The following is a 23,974-nucleotide window of genomic DNA, read 5'->3' as shown; positions in this document are numbered from 1 at the left end:
ATACATATTAACATAAAGTAAATTAATTATTTAAAAAATCCAAAGAAGTAATTCCTCCTTTCTTTCTGTCTTTCAGATCTTACTTGAATTTCAGTTTTCCTTTGCAAATAGGTGGATGTGCTTGATATACAGCCTGCTCTAGGATATCTTGTCTTTCAGCACTTATATTTTAATAATAAAATCTTTTTACAGTACATTAGCTGGATAAACAACTTTGTCTGTAATCAGCAGAACTAAAAGAGAAATAAGTAATTATGATAAACTGCTGTAACAACAAAATTTTTCCATGTCTTGAATTTGGTGATGCCTTGGATCAGCATACAAAATAATGTCTTTATCTCAAATGTCAAAGTTTAGTTGCTACTCTGCCTTTGTCAAGTGAGACAACATTGTCTTATTCCATTCTCTAGTGTGTACTAATTACTTTCTATGAAATATATATATATACATATATATATGTATGTATCTATGTATGTATGTATGCCAACAAAATGATATTTAATGTTTTCAGAGGAATTTTGCTGTAAATGTAGTAAACAGTGAAAGATCTATATCATCTGAAAAGAAACAAGAGTATTTGCTAAAAATTTAGAATGTTCCATGTTGAGTAAAAATGTTATTGTCTACATTGTGAATATAGTAAACAAATGAAGCAATTTGTGTTTCTGAATTCTCTACATCATGCCCTTGACATTTATATATCTGGGTGACTGCTAGCAGAGTTTTCAGTTCTATTCATAACATTTAAATGTATAAGCTGATTGCTTAAGAAACCAAGTATACAGTCTCAGCATTTATAGTTGAAGCTGGGAGGCTATATAAACATACTGTATAATTATGTGGTTGTGATATAAAATACTTTAATATATATCCAACTAGATTTTGAGCTATGATTATAGTCTTAAGGTAATGATTAAAAGAAGAAAATAGGCTAGACAAAGCTAAGTCTTCAAAAGGACTGCAAAATGTAAAGTGTGACAGGTATTGGTTGTAGCGAAGAAGGGCATATTGCACAAAGTTCTACTATGGAATGGATATGTGAATTAATGGAATATGAAAACATATTTAGGTAGACAAGAAAGCCCAGATTCATAGAGAACCATTGACAAGGAAGCTCTTCCCAAAAACCAGAATCTCGAGTAAACAAACTTCAAGTTGACGGCAGGACTGATGGCACTGCCATGTATGTTGTGCACTGTATTTTAAGCCAAAATACTTTCTCTTTTCCAAAGTAGAAGAATTGTGTATACTTTTGGAAATTTCCTCTTCTTGTTTGGGTGACTTTGTTGCTTTTCCTTCATAATAAACTATCCAACACGTAATTACCTAAACTATTTTTAACAAGGCACTTTTTCTAGAAAGCCAATTTAAGGCTTGAGGGGAAAGGCGATATAATGACAAATTTGATGAAAGTATTTTTCTCACCACTTCATAGTGTTTAATACTAAATAGAAAAGAGAGGGATTTGTATATTGTATAATATATATATATATATATATATATATATATATATGGATCTATTGTTGGCATTATTATTATCATTACTATAGTTTATGCCTAGCTGATACAGCTTCTATAGATTTATAGAAGAGAAAAGGTGCTATAAACCTTACACTCAGTTTAGCCCAATACGTAACATTTTTTAAGAAATGAGTTTTATTGGGAGAAATCTATTCCCAATTATTTGCACGTTATTATAATTATTTTGAGCTGTAAGTGAAAAACTGAATATATTTAACAGAGATTAGCCTGCTAAGGCTTTCAGAATAGCACTATGTTTGTCAAATACAAGTGTAAATAAACTTGAGTCTTTCTAACTACTCAAGTACTTTTATCATATATGACGTCTCTATTTTTTTTAGGTGGTATATATTCTCCACTTACTAATCTATTACTTGAAGATATTCCTACAATCTAGACTCTTCAGAAAGCCAATTTAATCGGTACAACACTATGTTAATTTAATAAGATATTAATTTCATCTTTTCAAATTACTGGTACATAGCTAACATAACTGGGTGAATAGGTAAGAGTAAATGTGTATAAGCCCATTAAAAGCACAAAAGCCTAGCCTTCATTACCACTTAGGAATAATTGCTTCTCTACATTAGTGAGTGATTCTGGGTGTTGCACTCTTCTTACAGGATGGATAATCTAATGATATGTCTTTCAATATTCTTCTAAAGATAGCATTAAAGTTCTTAGTATCTAATTAAATCACTGATAATCTTGATGCTGTACTGAATTTTCAGTAAATGCCTTTTCTATTTTTTATTTTCTTTTGTCGATTTTATTTAACTATTAAAACAATCAAGATATAATTATATATTTCCCCTTCCATTTCCTTCTCCAAACCCTCCCATGTCTATACCCCTGGAGCACTCTTAAATCCAAGGCCTCTTTTTCTGTTACTATTACACACACACACACATTTTTATTATATATAACATATATGCTATATACTATATATATATATAGTATATATATATATCCAATAATATATAACACCCTACTGATTTTGTTTAATATTAATATTGTTTGCATGCATATTATTTCAGGCCTTATCTCATGGAATAAGATAATAAATTAAGGGGATAATTCTTGAGAATAATAAATTCCCCCATTCTCCACAATCATTAGTTGCCTGTAGTTATTTGTTAGAGGTAGGAGCCCTGTGAATTTTCCTTTTCCATTTTAGTATGCATATTAATATTATATTTATTGAGATCTTATTTAGGAAGATACGGTTGAGGCATCATGGGTACAGTTCCCTTGTCAGTTCTAGGAAAAAGGATCCTAACATAGATTTCCTTGTCCTCTAGCTCTAAACACTCTTTGCATCTACTTTTCTGTGATGTACTCAGATCCCTAGATGAGGGTGGGGTTATTTCGTAAATGTATTCATGGGATTAAACACTCCATGATCAGTTGTTCTCTGTATTTTGGCCAGTTATGATTTTCTGTATTGGTCATCATTTGCTATTACTAAAAGCTTTTTGATGAAAAGTAAGGGTGCCATTTATCTATGGATATAATGACAAGTCTTAGAAGACAGAGATATAATGGTCTAGTTAAGTGGTAGTATTATGTTTTCCTCTAAGATCCATGAACTCATTAACCACAGAGAGGGGTAATTTTCCAATATCAAGCATGAAGTATCTCCTCTCAAGAGGGTCTTATGTCTCAGTAGACAGCTATTGGTTGCTGCCAAGATATGACTGTCACTAATGTAGCTTTAAAGATACCTTGCCTTGCAGGTCATTTGTTGTAGTTTTTATGCCTCACAACTGCTGACCAGGAGATCAGTGGCTTCCATCTCTTGGCAGTTTGCATAGAAACTTCTTGTAATCTGAATGCTGGCCTTAAGGGAGGAAACTTTATGATCAAATCTCCTGCTCAGATTTAGAGGTGTGTCATGTCCTCAGCAGTGGAGATTTAACTTCTGTATCTGGAAAACATCAAGTGCAACAGCAACGGCCTATATTGTTGAGTCTCTTGGATTACAAATGACATATCTCATGTCTGGTACTTGTGGGGAGCATTTTCAGCCCAAGTGTCATCAGTTTAATTATTTAAACTACATTGTTTTCATATATCTTATATAATGTTAAAGTTATACTTTCTCATAATAGTATTGTATCTTTTCTAGTTAGCAACCTAAGTCTTTTGAAGTTTTCTATAAAATAGCAGGAAAAACATTTTATAGTTTCATATTTATAAGACCAAGATAAAATTGTTGGGTGGTAATTGGTTCTAAATGAAATGATAATGCAATTAGTTCAACCTGGGCAGGGAATCATAAATTCTCTATCTGAAAAGCTGGGGTAATGAAGGCTCCTGGGGTAGAGTAGTGTCAGTTTTCATCAATTGTGCTGTTTCTAAAGGCTACCTATGCTTCAGTAAATAATCTCATGCTCATGCACATATGGTCAGAGTTAAATGCCTTCAGTTGTGACTTAAGGAAGGAAAAAGAAAGAACGGGTAGAGTTAGGAGGAAAATGTGGTTCATTATAATAGGCCTAACAGAAAAAGGTCTTTGAGAAGGAAAAACATTACTACTAACATCCCCAATGCTAGAAAGTAGTCCCACTTATATTTTCATGTTTTTTTCCAGACACACTCCATAGTTAGGATGCATCTACATTTCCCACTAAATAGTTGGATAGTCTACATTTTAGTTATTTTTACATGGTTCATTTTTTCATGGAAATTGGAAAATAAGCCATTAATAAACTAACCTCCTCAGGGGAAGAATAGAGGATAGCAAGAAAAGAAATACCTTAATAGAGGAAGTCATTATAGGTTTAAAGAGACATCTGGCAGTAGGGAAATATTCAGAAATCCACAAGGATTACCCAACTAAAAATTTAAGCAATAGTGTAGATACTACCTTAAATGTCCTTCCTTTTTATGAGATTGAAGACTACCTTAAATGCCATCCTAGAGCCTCCATCCATTTGCTGATGGAAATAGAAGCAGATACCCTCAGCCAAGCACTGAATAGAACTCCTGGAATACAGAGTAGAGAGGGAGGAGTGATGAGCAAAGGAGTCAAGGCCATGCTGAAAAAAAAAAAAAAAAAAAAAAAAACATAGAAACAGCTAACCTGAGCAAGTGGGAGTTCATAGACCCCAGTTTAACAGCTGGGGAAACAGCATAGGACTGAACGAAGCCACTGAAGGCGGGTGTCAGTTGGGGACCCTGGGCAGTCTATGGAACCTCTGGAAGTGGAACCAGTATTTATCCCTAGTGTACTAAAGGACTTTGGGAGCCCATTCCCCATGGCGGGATACTCTTTCATCCTAGATAAACAGGGGAGAGCCTAGGTCCTGCCCCAAGTGATGTCACAGGCTTTGATGATCCCTCATGGAAGGCCTCACCCTCCCTGAGGAGTGGATAGGGGTTAGGATGGGGGTTCATTGGGGAGAATGGGAGGGAGAGGAAACTGGGATTGATACGTAATATAAGATCACTTGTAAATTAAACAAAAACATAAAAGAAAACCATAACCCTTAAAAAAAAAGGAAACTAACCTCAATTAGGAAATTAAGAAATTTTTGAATTGTATAAATTACTGAGATGAATATAATAATGAACCTACATCCATAGCATAGATATTTATGTATTTTTAGTATTTTTCTTGTTAACAACTTATTTTAATATTTTGTGATATAGTACCACAACCAAGATTACATTTAGTGTTGGAAAGATCACAATTAGTATTTTAAAATGCAATGTTCTGATAAAAAAATAACCAGGATAAGAAGTATGTATTACTGGAATAGGATTTTAAAACTTAGGTTCAGTGCCAACCATTTCAAAAAATAATTATTAAGTAATAAGTAATACTAAATAATAAATGTTTAGCATCTGGTTTACTTTACTGGCTATTAAAGAAACAAAAACAGTTCAGTAATTTCTGATTAATCCATCTGCAGTGATGTGTCTTAATAAAAACATACAAAGATGCCAAAAAAAAAATCTTACTCCCTCATGTGAGGTATCTTGATCAATTCTTTACTCATAGACGTAGCAGCTGATAAGTTTCAACAGACATTGGAGAACATGTATACTTAATGGCCATCAGTAAATTTAGGAATTTAAAAAATTTGAAAGAGCTTAAGTAAATTTAGATCTCTACAAAATGTCCAACCATTAATACATGGCAAAATTCTATTCTGTAAGGTACATTTATGGCTGGTGAGAACACAACTCTAAAATTATCTTAAATTCCAGGAAATGACCATAACTTTGAAGGAAAAGTATTCACTTTTAAAGTATAACTTCCTGGCATGCTTTTTAGTCTAAATGGAATTGAAAGCAAGGCCATTAGACTGTGAGTAAGTATGTGAAAAGTGTTTATCCAAATGAGTGTTGTCAAGTTGCTCAAGTCAGCAATCCGGGAGAACTATCAACAATCAGTATATGGTGAAAACTGTACTTCTATAATAGATCCCAAGCAGTGACAGCATGTCTAATAATTACATTAACAAAGGCTCAAGCCTTATAACATCTGCTACAGTGATTGTTCCTCAAACTATGCCTCATGTGGAAAAACAAAGGTTTGATTCATCGAGGGGATGTCTGGAGTAATATAAGGATACTGATGGAGTACTGGATAATAGAAAATGACTGGCCAGTGAGGATCTAGAGGAGAAAAGGCAAAAGGTTATGGAAAGTGAATTTGTAAGTGCTAGCATAGAGAGACCAACATAAAAATACAGCATAAAAGAACAACTCATCTACCAGTTGATGATAGTCTCTATGCAGCAACACAAGTCAATAAATATAATAAGCCACATAAAAGTACTTAATGTCAAAAATCATATGATTATCTCAGCAGGTGCAGAAAAAGAAACTATTTGACAAAACTGAACACACTTTCATGATGAAACATGACAAGAGCTGTATGTGAAAAACCTACAGCAACATTATCCTAAATGAAGAAAAACTTGAAGCAATCCCACTGAAATCAGCAATGAAACATGATTATCCACTATCCTTTTCGATATTGTAATAAAAACAATATTTAAAACAATAAGCTAAGAGAAGTAATTAAAGCCACAGGAATAGCAAAATAAGTAGTCAAAGTCGCCTTATTCACAGTTGGCATATTAAAAATTAATATAACCCAAAACAACACCAGAAAACTACCATAAAACATCAACAATTTCAGTGTTGTGGCAGGCAAAATAACAAACTTACAAAAGTTACTATCTTTTCTTACACTAACAAGAAAAATACAGGGAAGGTGATCTCGGACACATTCCTATTTTAATGTCCTCAATTGAAATAGAATACTTTGGAATAAATCTAACCAGGGAGATGAAGGAATTCTGCAATGAAACCTAAATCAATGAAGAAAAACATAAAGACAAGAAAATAGACATTCCATGTTCATGTGTTGGTAAAAGGAAAATTGTGAAAATTACCAATTTACCAAAGTATTTACTAAATGAATGAAATCTCAGTAAAAATCTCATATTATTCTTTCCAGAAATAGAAAAATATTATCCTAAAATCTATACCAAAACACAAAATATCCCATATAGGCAAAGGAATTATTAGCAAAAATAACAATATATCACAGAGCTATAGTGATAAAAACAATTAACTACTGGCACAAAATTAGTAATGTAGACTGATGGACCAAAATCAAAGTCCCAAATATGAGTTCATGTAACAACAGTCATCTCATATTTTTAAAAAGGCCAAAAATATATAATGGAGAAAAGAAAGAGTCTTCATCTAGTGGTGGTGTGAAAACTAGATGTCTACCGGAGAAAGTGAAATTAGACTTATTTCTATCATCTTGTTCCAAACCCAACTCCAAATAAACCAAAGGCAAAAACATGAAACCTGAATCTGCTAGAAGAAAAAAATAAATACTATCATATATGATGTAAGTATAGAAAAGTTCTTTCTTAATACTGTCCTATATCTCCAGGAATTAAGGCCAACAAGTGGGACCTAATGAAACTAAAAATTTATGTACAGCTAAATAAATAATCCATCAGTTGAAGAGAAAAGGCAAAAGGTTATGGAAAGTGAATTTGTAAGTGCTAGCATAGAGAGACCAACATAAAAATACAGCATAAAAGAACAACTCATCTACCAGTTGATGATAGTCTCTATGCAGCAACACAAGTCAATAAATATAATAAGCCACATAAAAGTACTTAATGTCAAAAATCATATGATTATCTCAGCAGGTGCAGAAAAAGAAACTATTTGACAAAACTGAACACACTTTCATGATGAAACATGACAAGAGCTGTATGTGAAAAACCTACAGCAACATTATCCTAAATGAAGAAAAACTTGAAGCAATCCCACTGAAATCAGCAATGAAACATGATTATCCACTATCCTTTTCGATATTGTAATAAAAACAATATTTAAAACAATAAGCTAAGAGAAGTAATTAAAGCCACAGGAATAGCAAAATAAGTAGTCAAAGTCGCCTTATTCACAGTTGGCATATTAAAAATTAATATAACCCAAAACAACACCAGAAAACTACCATAAAACATCAACAATTTCAGTGTTGTGGCAGGCAAAATAACAAACTTACAAAAGTTACTATCTTTTCTTACACTAACAAGAAAAATACAGGGAAGGTGATCTCGGACACATTCCTATTTTAATGTCCTCAATTGAAATAGAATACTTTGGAATAAATCTAACCAGGGAGATGAAGGAATTCTGCAATGAAACCTAAATCAATGAAGAAAAACATAAAGACAAGAAAATAGACATTCCATGTTCATGTGTTGGTAAAAGGAAAATTGTGAAAATTACCAATTTACCAAAGTATTTACTAAATGAATGAAATCTCAGTAAAAATCTCATATTATTCTTTCCAGAAATAGAAAAATATTATCCTAAAATCTATACCAAAACACAAAATATCCCATATAGGCAAAGGAATTATTAGCAAAAATAACAATATATCACAGAGCTATAGTGATAAAAACAATTAACTACTGGCACAAAATTAGTAATGTAGACTGATGGACCAAAATCAAAGTCCCAAATATGAGTTCATGTAACAACAGTCATCTCATATTTTTAAAAAGGCCAAAAATATATAATGGAGAAAAGAAAGAGTCTTCATCTAGTGGTGGTGTGAAAACTAGATGTCTACCGGAGAAAGTGAAATTAGACTTATTTCTATCATCTTGTTCCAAACCCAACTCCAAATAAACCAAAGGCAAAAACATGAAACCTGAATCTGCTAGAAGAAAAAAATAAATACTATCATATATGATGTAAGTATAGAAAAGTTCTTTCTTAATACTGTCCTATATCTCCAGGAATTAAGGCCAACAAGTGGGACCTAATGAAACTAAAAATTTATGTACAGCTAAATAAATAATCCATCAGTTGAAGAGAAAACCATATATGATAGAACATTAATAACCCAGAATATACAATGGACCCAAACAACAGAGTCAAGGAAGAAAACAACCCATTCAAAACTGTCTTTGAGTTCTGAACAGAGTCCACAAAAGAATAAATTAGGGTAGTCACCAATTTGATTACAGAAGGCCAGTTCAGGCACCCTCTCCACTATTTCTAGGAGTCTCAGCTGGCACCATCCTTGAAGATCCCTGAGAGTTTCTCTGGCACCAGGTTTCTCCCTCTCCCCTAAAATAACCCCAATAATGAGGGATTATATGAGCAAGTCGGGTCAAGATTATGATGGGGAAACCCAAAGAGACAGGATCTCATGGACTCTAGACCCACAGCTAATAATCCCACATGGGACAAATCTAGGTCCTCTTAATGTAGGTGACAGATGCATAGATTGGTCCTTTGTGGGTCTTCTAGCTGTAGAACTAGGATCTGTCACTGGTGTGTGAGATGGCTTTCAGAACCCATTTTCTTTGATGGGATGCCTTGCTCAACGTTGATGCAGAGTGGAGGAGTTTGATCCTACCACAACTTGATAAATCATGATTTTTTAACTCCCTATTGGAGGCCTTAGTTTACTGAGGAGTGGATGGTGGTGGATTAGTGCTCTACTATTGCCTTAATTAGGTTCAGTAGTCTACTTGGCAGAAATTACAAACACTTGGGTAAAAGGGCCCTCAGCTGAAGAATTGCTTCTGTCAGCTTGACCTGAGACATGTCTATGAGGGCATTTTCTTGGTTCTAAGTGACATAGGAGGGTGCACCCTACTGTGTGGTACCACCTCTGAGAGATTTGTCTGAGATCATTAAATGGTTGCTGAGAAAGACAGAAGGAGTAAAACAGTAAGTTTCAGTCATTTATGGTCTCTGTTTAGTTCCTGCCTTCAGCTGCCACTTGGTCACCTCCCTGATGGAATAGAACCTGTAAATCAAATAAACCCTTTCCTCTCAAAGTTAATTTTGGTCAAGGTGATTATCACAGGCACAGAAACAAACCATGATAACCATAGTTTTATTGCTCATATTCATAATTATTCTGGCATGCTGTTAATTCACTATATGTTAAGCCAGGAACACATACTATAATGTCATTTTTTTCTAAGAGAAAACTAAATGTCATGAACAAACTGCTGAGAAAAAAATAAAAAATAAATGTGAATACTAACAATTCATTCATAGCATCTGACTTAGCTACTTTATGTAACACTTGGAAGATAGTTCGTAGACAAAAGTGAAGTAAAAATTTCTTGAGTACACTTCTTAAATGATTTGCAATTTATACTTCATGACATAATGACTAAGACAAAGCAAGCACTGAACTCTGGTACATGGTATGGTGGCTTTGTGATTTACATGTGACACAGGTGGGTTTAGGATAGACCTAACTGTGTGAGGGAATAAAATAGCCTTCTATGGATGATTACCATAATAAGTGTTCTAAAAAATTTAAATAACAGAAAAGTAATTCAAAATGTATCATCATATTTGCAGTTTTCCGGACAGAAATTAAGAAATCACATAGTACTAAAGTTTTAAAATGAAAGGAGAGGCATATAAAACAAGGTGGTAACAAGTGCAGTTTTAGTAGATACTTCTATTTTATAGTTCAATTATAAGGGTTTTTAGTTGTTGGCTCAATGACCAGGAATGTAAAAGGAACAATAGGGTGTGTAATTCAAATATCTTCAGCAAAGATATGAACAAATCAAGAAGAACTTGCCTAAACAACTTATACTTTATTTTTTTTTCTTTTGAAATTTGTTCCTCGCAATTTCTCTCACAACACCTGCAGAAGAATACCCTAATCAATAAGAAATTTATTAAGACCAATGGTTTTATCTGAACTCCCTGAAGAGGCCAAACAACCAGTTACAACAGCTGGATGCTGTTCTACTCATTAACTGGAGATGGGAATCTATATCTGTGCTTTGTCCTACATACCTTCTTGGAACCAAGTGTAGCTGATAAAGTTGTGTCATGAACTGGTACCAGAAGGCAGCAAGCTACTGTCTCCTCCCAGTGCTGTTCCTGCCTTTGCCAACTTTTCCGAAGAATCTATAGTACTGAAGTAATTGTGATTCATGACATTACTCTAGCCCTACTCCTGTGCCCTACTAAACACTTGCAACGATCACCTTACATGACATGACATGCTCATTCTTCAGTTAAAAAGAAAAAAGAACGCTGTGGAAATATTTTCCTAAGAAATGCTAGAAATGCTGTATAGTTTATTTTAAAATGCAAACTGTAAAATATTGTATCTCAAATAATGTTATTTTATGTAATAATTATGAAATCATTGTGTTTAAACACTGCATATTCAACCTGCTCAGAATAAAATAGCCTCTAAGAGAAAACATTATAATTAAACTTAGCATGCTTTGAACACGTGAATGTACCATGTGTCTTTTCTCCCTGACTCAGAGAAATGTATATCAGTGTGAGATGTGGTGATCAGGTCTAAGATCACTAATCAGATATAAAGCCTTGAAAATAATCAATCTCTCTCTCTCTCTCTCTCTCTCTCTCTCTCTCTCTCTCTTTCTCTCTTTCATCTTTCCCTCATACATATACTATACATATACAAATACAATGTTTAGAAACAATGCATGAGTATAGATAAATTAAAAGAAGTATGGAGTGATAATATTATACTGTGGCTTTATGTGCCATTGTGAATCAGTAACATAAAAAGGATTTTATTCCTTGTGAAATCCCTGCCAAAGATTAATGCAAAATCTTTAAATTTCTTCATATTTGCTATGCTGGTTAGTATATGAGGAGTTGGCCTTTTGCAAGCCTTCTACTACTCTCCTATGTTAGACTTCTTTTAAATTAGAACAGAAGACACCAAAGGTCTTGAATAATTCAAACCCAATCTTGGATAAGGACAACAAGAGTTAGTCTTGTACCTTTACATCATATTGCCACACTCTACAATCTTAATTTATAACCTTTCAATTGTAGTTTTATAAAGCTTATAGTATAATAGGTATCATAGTTTTCTTTTTCTTTTGGTTTTACAAGACAGGATTTCTCTGTGGCTTTGGAGGCTGTCCTGGAACTAGCTCTTGTAGACAAGGCTGGTCTTGAACTCACAGAGATCTGCTGGCCTCTGTAAGGAGTATGGTTTTTCCTCCCACTGCTGGTCTGGTCCCACCGCCATGCCAGCCCCAATTAAAACACAGAGACTCTGTATTTGATATAATGCGGTTGGCCCGTTAATTGTTTCTTATTGGCTAGCTCTGTCTTAATTATTAACCCATTTGTATTTATTTCCACATGGTCTTATCTTACTGGGGAGAGGCGGCTGGTGGTTCTGCAGAGTTAGCCGATAAGAAACAAGTACCTGGCCAACAGCATTATATTGAATACAGGGTGTCTGCGTGTTATTTGGGGTTGGCGTGGCGGCAGGACACAAGACCGGCCAGGCTGGCAGAAAAACTTATTCCTTACACGCCTCTACCTCCTGAGTGCTGGGATTAAAGGCATGTTCCACCACTCCCCAGCAAATATTATAGTTTTTTTTAAATTAGTTATTTGTTCTATCAATATTGAAGATAGATCAATGCAGCAGCATTCATGTTTGCTTACAGCTACTCCCAGACTATGAATGCCAATGCACAATAATATCAAGAAGCCAGATTAATAAAGTGACCAGATGTATAAATCTTGTATGTGTACTGATTTGTCACTTTGCCACTCTGTGCCTGACCAAGAATGGATGGTTAAAGGTGGAAGGTAGACAAGTATATAGTACACAGCACCCAGCAGTTAACACATATCATAAAATGATCAAAAGAGTACAATGAAAGTGTGTTTAGGTGGTGGCTATCCAAGTAGACGTGCATAGTATACAACTATAACCATCCACTTAGAGTTGTATGGTGAACAACTGTGTCCATGCATTTGGAGTTTAATAACCTAGACCCTCATATGTAAGTAACAAGCAAAGCAAGAGAAGACAGTGGAAATGAAAGGAATGATTACAGTCGGCAAGAATAAATAATCATAGGAGTCATATGAAAAGAAGGCAATAGGTGAATGAACCATTTCCCATAGGGATAGAGTAAATTAGACAGAGAAATGGAAGATCTGGGATAGAAGAATCTCAAGGACAAAGTTCAATAATTGACAGACACTGATTAACATAAAAGACACTTAAAAACATGCTAGGCTCATTGAATTAAAACTCTGAAAACTAGCTGCAAAAAGAAAGAACCTTTAAAATGACCAGAGAAAAAATGACTTATGCTTGTGAGACAAAATGAGAGACAACAAAACAGTACAGCCACAGGGAAAATTAGCAAACAATATAAAGTATATAGATCTTGCAAACATAGCACATACGTTAAAATGAAACATACACATTTTAGAAGTGGAAAATGGAATGAAAAGTAAAAAATCAAAAGCATAGTCCTTTACTTAAAAATATTAAAACACAACAAAATGAAATTATGTCAATCAGAAATTGGAGCTACACACAGGAATTAAAAGCCTTTTTGGAGAATGCTTACTGACCTTAGAGCCATATAGTGGCAATTTGTAAAGGCCAACTTCTTATGTTCCAGATACTACACTCCTGCACAGTTTTTAAAAGAGAAAAATGTGGCTCAATGCAAAAGCATGAGATTCACTCATGAGACTACCAATAGTAATATACAGTGCAATGTAACCAAACAGAAACATTTTAAAAGCCCATCAAAAAGCATAGGGCTAAAATGACTATGAAACAGAGGTCATCTAGATGTCCTAGTGGGTAAAACAATGACATGTAAACCTACTGACCTGAGTTCAATCACAAAAACCTGCCCTGAGGCAGACAGACACAACCAGTTTCACAAAATTATACTATGAACATGTGTATATTGGCACATGTGTTATCCAAATGATAAGTGATGCTGATGAAATAATAAAATTTAATAATTGCAATATGGAATATTATTCAAATAGAACCTATACCTATAAAGTCTCATCAATATGACTATCTTGACATGACCTCAACAAGGATAATACCTATAAACATGTCATACCACATAGGGAAGAGCCTCAAACTTACACAAGTCCTACAGGCAACTGAATACCACTAGGATAGGGAGAAGTGACCTTTTCTAGGTAGAGCACACCAAGTGGCTGTTGAGTACCAGTCAGAACTGAAATTATATGTACAAATAAAATTGTATGGACTCAAGGCTATATATATATATATATATATATATATATATATATATATGTATATATGTATATATGTATATATGTATATATGTATATATGTATATATGTATATATGTATATATGTATATATGTGTGTGTGTGTGTAAATACATACACTCATGCAATAATAATTGAATAAAACAGAGGCCATAAACTTGAAGGAGAGCTTGGAGGGATATATGAGAGGATTTAAGGAGAGTAAAGGTCAGCAAGAAATGTGATTAAAATTCAATCTCAAAAACAAACAAAAGCTAAACAAAACAAAAAAGAAGAAATTAATACATGAATTTATGTAGTTAAGACCCAAGGACTCTCAGTGAAGGAGTCAAAAAAAATAAAGTATATGCTATTAAATATCATTTACAGGCTTTTAAGATAATGTATATTTTACAGAGAATCGCTTTCTTATGCCTATGTTCTGTATTCCTGTATCATCAGTTTAAATGCATTGTGAAGAAAAACAGTTAACAACACATTTAGGAGGAGAAGCACACACACACACCATGCACACGCATCAAGGGGGAAAATACAGGCATCTGATAACAAGAAGCCTTATCATTTGAGCAAGAGGAAGGGAAGGCTATAATGGACAGGTATCTTCTACAAGATGGGTAAACACAGCATCCAAAGAAAATAATATGGAGGACAAATATTTTGTATCAAGAGATAAAAATCATTAATGTGTAGATACCCGAACAAATATGGACTATGACAGCGCTATTAGTTCACACATAATAGTTCATATTTAGGGGTAAAGATTGTTCTTATGTTCCTTCAGTTATTATGCTGATCACTCTAAGAGACCTTAAAATGTCCTTTATTCTCATTTGTCTCAAAGCCACACTGAAATTAACATGCAAATTAGAGAGAACATTATGTCTCCTAATTAAAATGTTGTACTTGTTAAAAAAAAAATTCAAGAACTACAGAAGAGAATGTTTTAAATAGCTCTTGCGTGGAATGTGGGAACAGGAGTCATGGTCACTCCTATTATCCAACATTTCAACTCAAAGAGAATAATCAATAAATGTTCCTTTCTTCCCTCAGATCTGGTAGACCAAATTTGTTTTCAAATGTTTTTCTCACAGTGGGACAAAGCCAAAGTTTCCTTTTATTAAATGAATTTTTCTACAAGCGATTGAAGCCAAGCATTATGACCTAGAATGAGAATGCTCCTGTCACTAAGTACCTCATGGTGTCTATCATCAGCACATCTGAGCATTATCTGATGGCTATCAGCAAGAAGTAGCAGTCATAGCTATCAGACACCTTTGAACTTCTCCTTGATCTCAATATCTCCACAAGATTTGGAGAGGACAAGTAAAGATAGAGTTATGGCAATTGCCTACAGATGAATAGAGTTATATTTGTCATATGCACACTCTCCTGTGTAATGAAAGTAGTAAGCTACATGAGAGTTATATATATATTGGCTAACATATTTCTAATTGTTTTATGAATCCCCCACAAATAATACAAACAAACAAACAAGCAAATAACAGAAAAGAAAGGCAGTAATAACTTTCTGGTGTGCCAAAGAAACACATTAGATGAAATTTAATCTTCCTCTAGTGCCATGGGCCAACTACATGTGTCCACACCAACACACTCAAAAAGATGCAAATGAAAGTCATAGATGGTATGTTTTAAAAGGGAAAGGGGGTTGAAGCATAAGGCCAATTCCCCCTACTTTATTCTCAAACTTAACTAAAGCTACAAAGAGATGTACACTGTACTGAATAAAAAAGATGTGTACTGAATAAAAAAGGACCAGGCAGGAAATGTTCCATAAATTGTAGCCAATGAAATTGACACATTTGTACCTGTAGCTCAAATAATTGGTAGAAGGAGATAGCAGCCATAAGAGTTCAAGGTAATCTTTAACTACATAGCAAGTTTTAAACAAGCCTTGGCTATGTGAAACTGTTTCATCTACTAAAAAATTAGTTATTATCCAAGGTAACAATACTTAGTTATAACAAATCAGACTACACACACTCACTCACACCTATGCACACACACACACACACACACACACACACACACACACAGAAAGAGAGAGAGAGAAGACACAGAATAGAAGACAGAATTTTCTCAAACCCAACAATGCTTCAAACTCCCTGTATTTCTGAGATTGATCTTGAGCTCCTAATTCCCTGTATTATTTAGCTATTAATATGCTATGATCACAATACTTTTTTCAAATGAATAATTTTAGGACATGGAAAAATAAAATCAGATTTCAAAGATAGCTAGAAAATTAATGTTGAAAATAATATTTGCAATTGAGAAAATACAACCTTAGATTCTCTCAGCTTTAATTCTACATTTTAAATTACATTTAAAATTTTATGGCACATTCAGTTATGTCTCCTAAAATAACAATCTTAACAGAATGACAAGTTACTAATGACACTATTAACATTTTAGACACTAAGTATCATTCATATTATAATGCACATTTCTAAACTCTGAAATATTTTAAGACTTTGAATAGCTAAAGTAGTCATGAAAAAGGGATTGAGGCATCAGACTTTCAATTTAAAATTACTTTACAATGCTATTGTATTACAACTGTCTGTGATACTAACATATACGTAGACACATAGAAAATAGAGCAGATCACCAAGCCCAGATGATAACACAAACATTCATAGTCAAGGAAGTAAATAATCTTAATGAAAGTTGTCAATATGTCAATAATATCAATGGAAGAAAGGTGTTTTTCTTAATAAATAAAATACATAGTGTTTAAACAATGGATCATTACATGCAAAAAAGAAAGTGGATTTGAATATTAAACACACATAATACAAAATGGAATAAAGATATAAAGATCAGAAGTCATGAACAAGAAGAAATAGAAAGTAAGGTCCCTGTGATACTGGTTTTAGTAATGACATTTTAAATATTATATGAAGTCCCATGAGAGAGAGGGGGGAGGAGAGATGAAAAAAGCACCTGCAAAATCTGTAGAAATGACCCAGCAATTATGACTACTGTTCTTACAAATGACCCATCTTAAATTCCCAGCAGACACATGGAGGCTCATACCTGTCCATAACTCCAATTCCTTTCATGAAATCCAGTGACTTCTCTTGATCTTTAAGGGCAAAAGATACATATTGGTACACATACATCATACATATATTCATACATTCAAAACATTCTTGCACATAAAATAAATAAATCTTCAAAAAATAAGTGAGCATATACCAAAACTATTTTTGTTTCTGAGAAAACTACATAATGAATAAGCTACAAATCTGGAGAAAATATTTGTATACTGTGTTTCCTATAAAATTATGACACTCAGATCATACAAAGAACACATACAGTCCATTGGTATAAAACCAATGCTCCAATTCTACAAAGGGGTTGATTAGTCATATTTCTTAAGTATATAAATGACAATACTGATAATAAAAAAGTAACTTCATAATAGAAATGCAAATTATAACCTCATTGAGACATTGTCTCATCCCTTTGATTAGCAAAAGACCCAAGGATAAGTGGTGGTGAGAATGTGGTAAAGGTAGAATCCTTGTACAGTTTCTGAGAATGTAAACTTCATAACCAATGTGAAGAGCATTATGCAGAGTCCTCAAATAATTGAAAGTAGAATTACCATATTTTCTATCAATCCAAATTCTTGGTAGATATTCAAGTGCATTAAAATCAATATGTTAAAATGATATCGACATTCTCATGTGTAATTTAAAATCATTTACAATATTCAGGAAATTGAATCCACTTAATACACTTAAAAAATCAATGGATAAAGAAAATTTGACAAACACAGAGAAACATGAAGTTTTGAGGTAAAAATGAATCTCAAGATTTGAAAAAAGTTGTTCAAGAAGGTATTATGAAAAGTGAAACTCTTTAGAGATATGATTTTATTTTCATCGCTTTATACTCCATAATCATATATTTTTAATTCTATTTGAAAATTCTGGCAAATATATTTTGATATGAATGTTTCAAGAAATCATGTCAGAAAGAAAGAGAAACAAAGATAAATGATAGAGAGAGACAAGGATGAGGGACTAGAATGAGATAATTTGAATAAAATTGTCCCCCCCCATAGAGTCAGGTATTTGAACACAGAGTCTGCTGTTAGAGGAATGTTTAGGAGCTGGTGTGGCCTTGCTGGAGGAAGTAAGGCTCTGGAGATGGGCTTTGAGTGTCCATAGCATAGTCCCACTTCACGTCTTTTCTCCGATCTGCTTTATGTTTGTGGTTAAAATGTCATCTGTCAACTTTCTACTCCAGTTCTCTGCTAAGATGCCTCCCTAGCTGTTATGATCTCTGGAACCATAGGCCCCCCCAAAAACACTTCTTTATTCCTTAAATTTCCTTAGTTTTGCATTTAATTACAGAACAGAAAGGTGACTAATATGTGAAATAAGGTAAGAAATGTTAGGTATTTTGGTTTGAATCAGACTGGTCCCCATATGCTCATATATTTGAATGCTTGATCCCTAGTTGGTAGAAGTGTTTGTGAAGAACCCAGAGTTATTACATTGATGGAGGAACTGTGTTACTGGAGTTGAGGGTTGAAGTTTTAGGATAAATCTCCAATCTCTCTCTCTCTCTCTCTCTCTCTCTCTCTCTCTCTCTCTCTCTCTCTCTCTCTCTTTCTCTCTTTCCCTCTCTCTCTCTTTGTATAAAATGCCTCCTAGCTCATTTTCTAGTTCCATTTCTACCTTCCTGGTGTCATTTTTCCTGAAATGATATTCATGGACTCACTCACAGTAAATATGCCCCTAATTTAATGCTTTCTTCTATAATTTGTCTTAGTAATGGTGTTTCTTTGTGGCAATTGAGCAGTAACTAAGACAGATTAAAAACCAATTCTTTTTTTTTTCTGAGCAAGATAATACCTTGTGAACTGGTTAGCTAATATTCAAATTCCATTTTGGGTCTGAATAAAAGTGTTTTTTGTTTTTTTTTTTTTTTACTGTAATCAAAGACAGTTGGATTATTTCCTTTATTGGAATGTTAAACTCTCTGTTTTGTCCACAAGTAAAAGAGATACTTCAACCATGTATAATTATATTTCCAAATAGATATGAAAATTGCTCTAATTTTCAGCATTTTCCAGTGATTACTCTAACCTACAAAGTATGATTTGAGTGAAGCATTTGTGTTCATGGCAATGGATTATGAGATTATATAGAGTGTGTGCTCTGAGCTTTGAGCTGCTACATGTTTCAAACACTATTTTCAAGATTAAAGTCTCTTGAAGTGAAATATATTTGTTTCATGGGACCAAACTGGTAATATTCTTATAAAGTAAAGGAAAATAGGTGATTCAAGAACAAAAACGTTGTTTCTATGTAAAATTGTGTTCCAGTTTTAATAAAAGACTAAAATTATTAAAGAATTTTATGGGTAGAGATGCGAATTACCTTTTAAAGCCTTGTAACTGGCAATCTTTTTTTGTTTTAATTTATAATGTTACATGTCAATCCCAGTTTCCTCTCCTCTCCCTCCCTCCCTCCCTCTCCCTCCCTCCCTTTTACCCTCTCTGCCCTCTCACATGCACCCTAACCACCCTCCCATCCCATCCCCCACCCCAATTCCATATGTAGGGGAATGCCATCCAGTTGGGGTCATGTAGATCTGACAGGTCATGTGGAGTAGGGACTAGGGCTTCTCTCCTGTATCTTGGTGTTTGCAAGGTCCTTTCGTGCACTAGGGATACATCCTGGTTCCACTGTCTGAGGTCCCTTAGACTGCTCAGTCCTTCTGGCTGAGACCCATATTCAGGGGAGCCTGAGTCAGTCCCATGAAGCAGTGCTATGAGGGAAGTTCATTGCACTGGCAAACAATCTTAACACCAGAATAAAAACGACATTTTATGAAATGATTTTCTTGGTATTATGAAACACATTGGAAAAATCTAGATAGCCATTAGTTTCTGATTGAAAACATATTTAGTGAGAAATTTTTTCTTTAAAGTTATTTCCTTGGAGGAAGAATGTGTCTACTTTTCTTGACACAAATTTAGTTTTGTTTTCTTCTAGTGCTTTCTAGGGTACAACATCACAGTAAGCCACAAAAGGAAAAACAGCTTTGATGTACAAATCATCTAAAATCCATACGCTAATTTTACACTCTCCATTAGTCATGGCCAAGAATGTTAAGTTCTTTTTCTTGTTTATGAACAAGTCTAGTCTAGTCTCTGACTGTTGTTAAAGCATGTATTGCTCCTGGGAGACAATGCAATAATATTGCAGGAGTCAGCAAATTATGAAGACTAGTTCATCACTGCATAAAAGTATCAATACAGCATTTTTCTATGACAGAATTTCAATATTCACAACTTGTGAAAAATATACTAGGGAAAAGTAAAATCTATAGCAAAAAACCTTATTGAAAGTTCACTATTGTTAACAATAGGAAAACCTTGATATTAATTTTTCTGTTGCATATTTAAAGGGATTTTTAATACACTCTGTATTTGTCCTAATAGCCAAAAGTAGGTGTAATCCTCATGCCTCATTAAGGAAACTTTTCCTGGCAAAAGACAGATACCATTACAGAAAACCAAAGCCAGTCAAGATATAGATTCCTGAAGCTTAGTCCCAATAGCTACACCTGTAAAACAACTCTTACACCTACATCTCAGGATATTGTGAAAGAAGGAGCAGAAAAATTGTAAGAGCCAATTTATCAGTGACTTTACTGAGAGAGTATGTGTCCTAGTTAATAGCAGATGCTACACACATTAAAATCTCACTACCTACATGACTGCCTAAAGATGAACTCAGCAAGGATGACACTAATAGACATTGCAAAGTGGACAGGGGAATGGCCGTAAGGGCTTCACTCTACATAAAACTAAGGATTGCTAAAAGCAGAATAAATTGTCTTCCTTAGGAAAAAGCACACCAATTTGTATACAATACCAAATAGTAAGCCATTAAAACACACATGCAAATAACATTATATAGAGCAACCATATATGTATACATTTATATATGTATATGTTTATATATACATTCATAGGTTCATGAGTAAAGAGGCAATGACTCTGAAGGACAGCAAGGAAATAAATATGGAAGTGTTTGGAAGAAGGAAAGAGAAAAGAAAGATAGTGTAATTATACTATAATCTCAAAAATAAAAGAAAATTATTTTTCAAAGATTTAAGGAATAAAACAATGATATCACATAAAAATACATTTACATCATTATTATTATAAAATCTATTTTCAAAAAAGATAAGATTATATTCCCTTTGGCTTTTTTTGAAGCACTCTTTCATTAACAATGTTTTCTTTTACAAATTTATGGATTAAAATTCTTCCTCTATCTTTGGAACATGGCTGTTAGTCATAATTTATGGATTATTTGATTTTACATTTGTACACTCTTGGGGAATTTTAAGCATTTACAATTAAACAAAAAAAGACTATGTAATGGAATCTGCTGAGGTAGTATGCTCAGTCACATTTATTAGTACATTTAGTGAATGTTCCTGTGTCTCCTCTTTCTAGTTCTGTTTTTTGTTTTGTTTTGTATTTAGTTTTTTTTTTTAATATTAAGGATCATTGAACTGCATTTTATTCTAGTATTGAACACTGCTGAGTGGTGGTTACACAAATAGTCCTTTAAAACAATCTAACTCATTTATAATTCCTAATATAATTTTATGACTATCAGAATGCTGGGTATGTGTTGTTGCCTTAATTATGATGAGATTAAGGTCAATAAAGCTTACGTTCTCCATTTTAAGAGACTGTTCTTGTTTTGGTTTTATTTAGTGACTTAGAATAGGCTCTTAACATGTTTCTCTCACATAGTAAATAAATCTCTGATGTCACTCAGCCATTATTTTTTGCATTGTTCTTAATAATGTAGTTCCTTTGTTCTTTAAAATGCCATATATTTATACTACATATTTTGATCATACCCATCAATCATTTTCTGTCTCCAACTCATCCTCGTAGGCCCAACCATATCTCTCACAACTTTAGGACCTTCATGTTTTGCTGTTATTAATTTTCTCAGCAAATTAATGCTGCCTCATGCACAGAGGTAAGTGTTATCCTCTCAGGCGTTAGCAACCTGCCAGCATCCATGAACCCTAAGGAGAGAGACATTCTTTCACCAACCATCCACTGTCCATAGCCAAGTTTAGAACCTGGGTCCCTCCTCTTTCGTTCATGCTGGAGTCTCACTGGAACAATCTTGTATAGGTATCATGGTTGCTGTGTACACAGCCATGCTACTTTGACTCAGTTCTTTCTTCCTATGGAAAAAAAATTTTAAAAGGAAGTAACAGGTAATTTATTCTGAGGCAAACATTAGTGACTATAGCTTAGAAACACAGATTTTCGTTGCTACAGATGACACAATACTTTATTAGTTATGAAAGAAAAGAGAGTCATAGAGCAGGTGTGCCTTTACCAAACACACTGATGGAGAGTGCATGTGTAGAGACTGAACTGCCTTCTCTTGTTGCCTCTCTCCCTCCTCAGGAAAGTCTTTGTGTTATTGATTCAGTCGTGAGCTTGAAGAGCCTTACCAATAGCTTTCTGATCCATTAGATGCACTGGTCTTTGGTCTTTTTGACTTGACTCTGTGAGAATGAAAGCTCTCCTCTGGATGAGCTCAGGCAAAGGTGATGTGGTCTCAAAGCCCTTGACACACTTTAGTGTGCACCCTCTCCTCTGTGAGTGAGTCCAGGTGGAGGATAAGGGTCCTCAACCACTTAAGCTGAGGGTTAATTCCTTCATTGTGTAGCTGAAGGAAATTTTTTAAATCCTGGAAGATTTACTTCTGAAGAAAGCAAATACCATGCCCCTTATTTAGAGTTAAAAGTGTGCCTCACAAGGGACAAGAGGGGAGTAGATAGTGACCCAAATATTAGATTCTCACTGATCATTCTGGCCTTCTGTAATCAGTTTCCCTTGTTTTGTAACTTTAGAACAACATGCAGAAATTGTGTATTTTCTTTCGTGTGTGAACTATTTTTTTTAACATATTTTGTCTGTTTCTCTAAGGAACATCACATACTGCTATTTTGAAAATGGACTGAGTAGTAGAATGTTATCTCAGACTCACTTCACAGTGAGCTTACTGGCTCAATACTATCTGATGATTATTTTCTCAGTTTTCAGTGTCTGGTTGCCATGGACATATTTGATGTTGGAAAATATTTCTGTATTTTTTTTCTCACCCATATTTATTGGTATTATGGGAAACAGGGCTACATGAATCGGTTTTGTACCAAATTTTCAAATAAACACAGATTTTAAATACAATGTTTTATGTCTTTAAGAATTAAAATGTCTAAATAGTTATAGTCATATACTTCTTTCCCCATATCTACCTAAACTGGCTTAGCTGCATTAGTAGTTAGATGAGTTTTCAAAATATTATAAACTTAAGCAAGCATTAGTTTTAATTGTAAACATTGTACCAGGTATGGCTTCATTACCACAAAGCATTGCAGTCACATATTCAAGGTGAAAAACTGGATTGATGTTTCCATCTTCCATAATACATTTATTTTTCATTTGGTAGGACTATAACAATTTTCTGTTTTATTTAGGGGTTATGTTGTTCCCTGACTCACAAAGTCACACGTGGATTTTTATAGTCACATGATGTTTAGCAATATCCACTCACAGCAGGTATTAATAAAGGAGCCTGGGTGAAAGATATAGTTCAATATACAAGCCCAGCATTCACTACACAGAGCCATGAAAAAGAAAGAAAAACAATGAAAATTCAGCATATTGCCCTTACATGAGACATTTTAAAAACAGTAGGTCATTACACTCCATCTCTGAAAGGAAGTACAAAGCTTGGCACTTCTTTTTTGATAA

Source organism: Phodopus roborovskii, unplaced genomic scaffold (assembly GCF_943737965.1).
Source record: "Phodopus roborovskii unplaced genomic scaffold, PHOROB, whole genome shotgun sequence".
In the NCBI taxonomy this organism is placed as follows: Eukaryota; Metazoa; Chordata; class Mammalia; order Rodentia; family Cricetidae; genus Phodopus; species Phodopus roborovskii.
Note: the sequence above shows the minus strand (reverse complement) of the source record.